This window comes from Camellia sinensis, chromosome 6 (genome assembly GCF_055761805.1).
Source record: "Camellia sinensis isolate YWXY chromosome 6, ASM5576180v1, whole genome shotgun sequence".
Taxonomy (NCBI): Eukaryota; Viridiplantae; Streptophyta; class Magnoliopsida; order Ericales; family Theaceae; genus Camellia; species Camellia sinensis.
Window position 1 is genome coordinate 19,162,672 of NC_138966.1, and position 8,027 is coordinate 19,170,698.

General features: G+C 39.9%; 1 pseudogene; it reads left to right on the forward strand.

Moving 5' to 3' along the window:
- The first annotated feature begins 2,293 nt into the window (after positions 1 to 2,293).
- LOC114304364 (uncharacterized) lies at positions 2,294 to 5,293 on the forward strand (annotated as a pseudogene).
- Positions 5,294 to 8,027: the final 2,734 nt, after the last annotated feature.

Genomic DNA, 8,027 nt, shown 5'->3' on the forward strand with positions numbered 1-8,027 from the left:
TTATAAACTAAAAATTATATTATAAAATTTTCATTTGTAAAAATTTAGTAATTTTGCATCTTGAAAAGTAAGAAAAGTTATATTTAAATAAAAAAATTAAATAATAATTATTTAAATTAGTATTTAAATGTGAAAGCCTTCATTTGAGATTTTGCTTGGGTCTCAAAAATAATTCATTGAATTGTGTCTTTAAAGGGAGGGTGTTCTCATTGGTTAAGAGTCTTAAGATAATCACTTTGGATGGATATTAAGTAAATTATTGCACTAGATTATAAATAAATAAAAAAAAAAGAGAAAACTGATTTTATTGAAGTCAAGGATGACATCCCGATTACATAGGCAAAAAAAAAAAAAAGGCGAGAGGGATCTTGTTTTTGATAACAGTCACATGCCGACTTCACTTACTCGACTCTCTCGCTGAGCTCTTCCTTTTTTTGTCGCCTTGGGAGACCCTTGAAGGCTCCGCCTTAGTGTGTACAGGACTGCCGAGAGAGTTGACTCCCTGCTGGTTGTCAAAGGCGAAGTACGAAGGTGCTCCGAATCGAGTCAAGACGGTAGTCTTTCGTTTCAATTCCTTATTCTCCGCCTTCAGGGCACAAATCTCTGCCCGCACATCTTTGTACATGCACTGGAGCAGAGAAAGTTGGGAATTTAACTGTTGTACTTCACTGGTCCTATTCTATAACCAGTGAGATAATTTGGTAACCGCAGTCACTATTTCCATGCAAGAGCTCAGTGTGAAGTGGTTGGCCTCAATGTCAGATTGAGCAGCCATGATTTGTTCAACTGACATCATGGAAAAGTTAAGAAGAGTAGGAGCAGGGACACTCGGTCCAGGAAGGTTAGGAAGAGTAGGAGCAGAGGCACTCGGTCCAGGAGAGCTTGGATCATTGAGGTCTGGAAAGAGAGTGAGAAGACGAGATGAGGCCATGTGTAGTGAGAGATGCAAAGAGAAAGAAAGGAGATTCAGAGAAATAGTAGAGAATAGACTGAGTTTGGGGACAACTTTTCTCCTTTGTTCAGTCTCTCTTTTTCTCTCGATGAGGAAGAAGAAATAGAAGCAAAGTGATGAAGAAGAAGGAAATGGAAGAGAATGATGAAGAAGAAGGAAAAATGAGTGAATAAGTAGAAGAGGGAAGATACTGATTCAGAAGAATGCAGAAGAGAAGAAGACAAGAGGGAGAGAGAGAGCCGAGGCAAGCTTACAAATTGAGAAGGTCTGCTTTTGTCGGCCAACTGACACAAAAGCAAGGCCGCGTATCAGATGCAGTTTTCGAAGGAATAGAGAGAAGCGGGAAAGTTGTATACATATATGTATCTATATTGTATATTTACTCATTATATACATTTATTCGACTATATCTGGTCACAAGAGTGACTTAGGTTTAGTGGTTTGGCTCAATGGTTGAGGGACCAAGGGACAAAGCCAGGGGTCAGGGGTTCAAAACCTCGTATCCCTACATTCGTGTTTTATTTCCTTTTTGCATGTTTTGCTTACGCGCGATGGCGTCAGCTAACAGAATATTCCGTCATAGTAACGGCATATGCTCACTGACGTCCGTAGACAGAATATTCCTTGCCAGTAACGGCATATTCTTCAAATGTGCCTGTGCATCTTTTGTTTGTATTTGTCCCTTGGTGAAAATGTTGTGGAGACACCACAGGGTTGAGGAGGCAACTTGGGAACGTGAGGCTAAAGTCCGTGAGAAGTATCCGGACCTTCTTATCGATGTTTGGGAATCGTGATAGAAATGTTATTTTGATATTAGGATGTACATTGTATATGTTATTGAGTTGAAGTTGGGTTATCACCAATAAGGTATGGTGTCTTAGTATTTTGAGGAGACGTTTTGTCAAAATTTGTGCTACGCTTAAGGGATTAGATCCTATTTTTGTTACTTTAGGGTATTGATGTGGATATAAGAATCACTTGATGGTTTATACTAGTAAGGGTTTTTATAACCAATTGTAGTGCAAAAGTAATGGTTTAATTCGTTACCAGTGTGACTCGTTAAGACTCATGTAATAGTCGAAGAATTTTTGTTGATGCATTGGTAAGTACCTGAGATAGTTTGTGGGTGACTGTAGAATGCATTACATTACTTGAGTTAATTTCGAGAACGAAATTTCTTTAAGGAGGATAGGTTATAATGACTCAAAAAAATAAAAATAAATAAATAAATAAAATAAATAAATAAAAGAAGAGAATACATGCATGATGATGTTTCGATGGTGGAAAAAAAAATAAACAAAAGATGGAATATAGATTATGATGATTTGAGGGAGCTCACAGATGGGCATTGATCAAAAGGAAATTGAGTGGTTAACAGAAAGAATCTCTAAAAGAAAAAGAGATAGACATAATAATAAATAAATAAATAAAAAGGTTAGAAAGAGGGAGAGACATGCACATGGGGAGATAAGGGTCAACATTGTTTTAAAGCTTAAAAAAAAAGATAAAGAAGAAAGAAAAGAGCAACACACAACACCCACATTACACTGAACCCTTGCAAAACCACTAATCAGCCCTCCTGTTTCTACAAAACCTTGGCTACTAGAAACCTCAGTAGACAGGAAAACTGATTACACCCTCCAATTTCTAGTTGCAAATGTTCCTATCTACAACTCTGCTAGTGGTAAAGTTTTCCTATAGCGATCCTGGTTTGCTTCTCTTTATTTATTGTATTCCGGACTCGGTTCCGCGGATGTGTTGTTGTCTCATTCTCATTTCCATCCTTTACTCTTCGTATTTGAGTCTTGGGTAGTGTTGGGCAGGTTTGAAACAGGTTGGTTGTGCTTTGAAACCAAAAGTAGTTGCCCAGAATTTGGCCTTCACGCTCGAGCGGGGATTTTGACACTCGAGCGGGCCCTTTATTGTTACTTCTCCGCTCGAGCGGGAGTTTTGACGCTCGAGCGTAAATTTCCATCTCCCAATACTTTCCTCTGCAGTGTTTGACGCTTGAGCGGGAGTTTCGACGCTCGAGCGGGGAGTTTTACGCTCAAGCGGGGACCTGGTTCTGCAAAAGTTCTGGAAGCGTGTATCCGGCGCTCGAGCTGGGGTTTGGAGGCTCAAGCGTGAGTCTGTGTCTAACGCTCGAGCGAGGAGTTCCACGCTCGAGCGGGGAGACGTGTATATCACTCAGAGATTTACCTTTTTGGATCACTTTTTCAACTCCATTTCTCTCTCTTACTTTTCAAAATAGCCATTGGAGAGCTTCTCTCACTAAAACCTCCACTTCTCTCTATGGTTTGATCTAGTTAGAGTAATCTTTAACCCTTTGGCCTCTGTAAAAAGTGTGTTGATCGTCGAGGGCTACATTTTGATCCGAGAATTTTGGGATTTGAAGCATCTTCGTTTTCTTCATCTCCTTCGTTGGGTTTCATCTTTTGAGGTAGAGATATCCTACTCCATCTTATGAGTTTTGTCTTTAAATTTTGGCATTTTGATATGTTGGGGATTGTTAGGTAATTTTGAGAAGGTTTTGGGGTCTTTGTGTAATTCTCAAAAGATGGGGTTTCAAACATATAAACCTTTATGTACGTAATACATTGGAAGATGGACTTGGTGTTGGATTATTGATGGAAAAATGGAACCTTAGGGTTGGTATTGTGAATATGGGAAAAAGCCCTAATTGCTATGATAAATTAATTCGTATAGTTAATTTTGGGAAACGAGAAATTGAATAGGAGATATTCAAATTGGAAAGGTATGGGATTAAAGGGTGTAGTTGGATTAATTTATCGCTCACCTAGGTAAAATGTTGATATTTTATCCATTTGGTGCATTTATTTTCTGTTTAGAAATAACTGCTTTGGGCTATCGGTGGAGGATAGTCTTGATTGTTATAGACAATGCATGATGATTAGGCAAACTAAAACTAATCAATTGAATGTGTCATCGAATATGACTGTGGAATAATACATTAACCTTATGTATTGATTGATTATGTATATGATCTGTGTTTATATACATTGTGTTGTGTGGGAGGAGATAGGGGATGTACTCCACGGTTTAGGGGAAGATAGGGGATGGACCTCTAAACTGGAAATTGTTTGACATTGATACAGCACTAAAATGTGTATCATTTATGAAGTATGGAAGTGTTTCGTTATATTGATACAGCACTACCATGTGTATCAATTGTGAAGTATGGAAGTGATTTTTATGTATTATTGATATAGCACCAAAATGTGTATCCATCATGAATTTCGAAAGTATTGTGGTAATGAGCTATAATCTCATTAAATTATTTGGCCAGGTTCTGAGCCTTGTTTTCAAATTTAAAGTTGAATAAGAAATGGAAACTGAAATGTAACTTGGACATGATTGTCATGAAACCGTAATATGATATAAGTTGGAATATAGGTGTGGACCATCTGTTGAATGCTATTATTTTAGTCATTGTTTATGCTTGGTTTAGTATATTTCTACTGGGCTGTGGCTCACCCTATATGGGACATCATTTTCAGGTACAGGTAGCATGCCACCTCCAAGGACGTAACTTGGGAGGCTTGAGATTGTTGGACCATTTTTGTGTTTGTGGTTGTATTACATGTATACCAAGCCAAGGGCTTATTTTTGTGTAGAGTTAGTACTCTCTTGTTGTAACCAAGTGTTGGCTTGGAAAGTTGTAAGCCCATAGGGCATTTACTTTTGATGTCAACATGTAATACATTTTGTAAGAATACTCTAATGTTTGTAATATAATATCTCTTTTCAGTATCTAAAATGAAATAAAATTATGGGTTTATTTTGAGGGCGTTACATTTCCTATTACTTCGTAGAATTTGGTATTTCTGTAAATTGTTGGTTTGTTGCTTTATTGACCATTCTATTACATTTAATTTAGATGTTACTGGAGGAGGATTGAGTTTGACATTCAGGCACTGGGCTACTAAAAAGGCAGCAGGATCCACAAAGAATGGGCGAGACTCAAAACTAAAGAATCTTGGGGTGAAGAAGTTTGGTGGAGAGGTGAATCAAATACTGATATCATATTTTTCCTATTCGTATAAACCTTTATCACGTCATTAAGTATATTCTTATCATTGTGCAGAGAGTGATTCCTGGGAATATCATTGTTCGCCAAAGAGGATCTCGCTTCCATCTAGGAAACTATGTCGGAATGGGGAAGGATCACACCCTCTATGCTATGAAGGAAGGTTGTGTCAAGTTTGAACGGCATAAGTTGAGTGGAGGAAAGTGGGTGCATGTTGAGCCCAAGGAAGGCCATTACTCCACCCTGCCTACTCAAGTGTTGACGCAGTTCCTAAGCAGAAGACCACTACTTAGGTTTCTACTTTTTTGTGTTATCATGTAATGTTAAATATTTGATGCTCTACTTTAGTGGCCTGAGCTTGTACAACTCATGCTGCATCTAAATTTTTGTAGGCAAATTGTGGTACTCATCTATTGGACTAAAAAAAATGGTTACCTTGGCATGTCATATTGACCAAAGAGAGATGTTTTGCATTTATCTTTTCCCCGACAATAGTCAGAATAGGAAGGTTCTGCAGGGGTCGTAAATTGAAGTGCTTTGGATTTTTGCATGTTTTGTATTTATCTTTTCCCCCTTTTGCTTGATATATAGTATAGACTAGCCTATCACCCGTGCTATGCACGGGATAATTATAAATATTTATATTTGTTTTAGATTTTTTTTAATATATAAATTATGTTTTTTAAGATTAATTGAAAAAAAATTAATAAATGCTGATCAGGAGATTTTGAAAATGTTGAGTTTTTTTTAAAAAAATAAAAAATTTAGAAATTTCAGATTGGGACATTGAAGCTCCCACAGGCCTTGGGGGTTAAAAATTCCCTTTAGCTTAATATATAGTATAGATAGATACTAGCTTATCACCCGTGTTATGCATAGGTGTAGACACCCCATTTTTGACCGACCTTAAGACTCAGACGTCACCGATTGAGCGCTTGGTGATGTTGCATGATGTGCTCGTTCAGAAGTCTCAGAGTCGCGGCCGTGAGCCCTGCCTCCGGACTTCCGAACCCTCTTCTGTGCCTTGTCTCGGTTTGCGAACCATACTCGGTTTTCTCTGCTTCTTTTCCTGAGGGGAGGGAGAGGTCCAGCGGACCATCTCTCAATGTCCGTAGGCTACATTTGGTGGCCGTAGGCCATTTTTCCCATTTCGGAGTCCGGTTTCCGGTTTCCAGAGCCGTCAGGCCGTGTGCCTCGGTTCGGGACCGCCTAACCATCTCCGTTTGCCCCGATTTTTGGCATACTTCTTATTTTCTCCCTTTTGAGGGACACTGGGGTCTGAGAAACCCACTTCGTGGCCGAACGCCACTTTCGGTGTTTAACAGCCCATTTTCGGGACCCCGAACTGCGTGTTTTGGCCCCGGAACATTCGTTTTGCAACGGTTTTCGTTCATTTTTGGCAGGTACCTCTGTTTTATCACAGGGAAGGTCACTGAAGGGTGGGAGGCTAGTAATTGTTGCAGCAACCAGTTATCTCTCCTCCGGAGCCTCCCGGCGCCCGTTTTTCGCACTTCCGGGCTAATGTTGAACACCCTAGGGTTAGTGTTGCCAACTTTCAACCACATATCTGTGATCTACACACCTGAGAGGCCACTAAAAGTTGGTGGCCGGCCATTAAGGTCACCTGACCCTTTTGACCCCTTTCTTCCGGGCTAATGTTGAACCCCTTGGACCTTTTTTCTTAAACTTTGAACCACATATTTGTGATGTACACACATGGGAGGCCACTAAAAAGTGGTGGCCGGCCATTAATTCAACTTGACCCTTTTGACCCCTAGCTGGCCGGCTAGGAGGGGTGGCTGGCCGGCTAGGAGGGGTAGCTGGCCGGCTAGGGGGTGTGGCTGGCCGGCCACTTGCAGAAAAAGTGATAGGCCGGCCGTGTTCCTTGCACTGTGCACTTTACAGCTGTGGGGCAATATCCCCCAGATATTTTCTGTGTCCGGGGGATATTTTGTGGGGGAGTTTTACCCTCCTTTTTGCCCCACCTTTACACCCTCTTTTTGTCCATATAACCAGCTGATGGCCTCCTCTACAAGGGTTAGAAAAATTGCTCTTCAAGCTTCCATAGCCAACTCCATCTTCTTCCTTCTCAATTCTTCAAAAAACCCTAACTCCCTAACCATCATTCCTTCTACACCACCAAGCTCTACCACCACCATCTCATTTCCAGCAGCAAGGGAGGATTCTTGAAGGCTAAAGAAGCTGCAAATCAACCCAAGAAGCAACAAAAGCTTGGATCTTCAAGGGTAAGTTACACTTTGATCCTTTTGACCCTTTTCCTTGATCTATTTCTAAGCCCCACTTCTTTTTGGTTTCAAGCTCCGACCCTAACTGAAAAGGGCCATATTTTGAGCTCATCTTCACTTCTCATTAAGGGCTCAACCCTGTTTGAGCCCTCCATAATATACTTGCTTCATTGATCATCTTGTATGTCATGATTTTGCATGCTATTTTTGGCCCATGAGCAATCTGTTTTTGAGCATGTTATAAACTGATGTAAGGCTTATTTTGAGCCCCTCTTCAACATTGGAGAAGGGCTCAACATTGTTTGGTGTCTCCATGTGTCACTTGTAGTTATATCCCTTGTTTGGCTCCATTTTTGCATAAATTGGTAGCCCTCTTTGCTTCTGTTTTTGGACCTTGGTCCGAACTGAAAGTGGTCTTATTTTGGCCTATAATTCATGTTTCATTCACACTTTTTTTCTGTTTGGTGATTATTTTGTATACTTCATGTTTTAGCACCTTTTGAGCCTCATTTTGCATCATATTTTTAGCATGTTTTTATACTGATTTTGAGGCTGCCATATACTGTAAATGTTCATATTTTTGGTCCATATTCAGTGTTGTAGAAGGAAATTTTTCAGTTTGGGTTTTTCTTATACCACTTGCTTCATTACCCCTCTTTTGGCCCCTATTCTTGCATGCTATTTTTCCCCTACCCATACTTGCAGTTTGACCATGTTTATAACTGTGAAAGTGCATCTTTTGGGACTGTCTAGCTTCTGTCTTTGCATTGCATGTCCATAT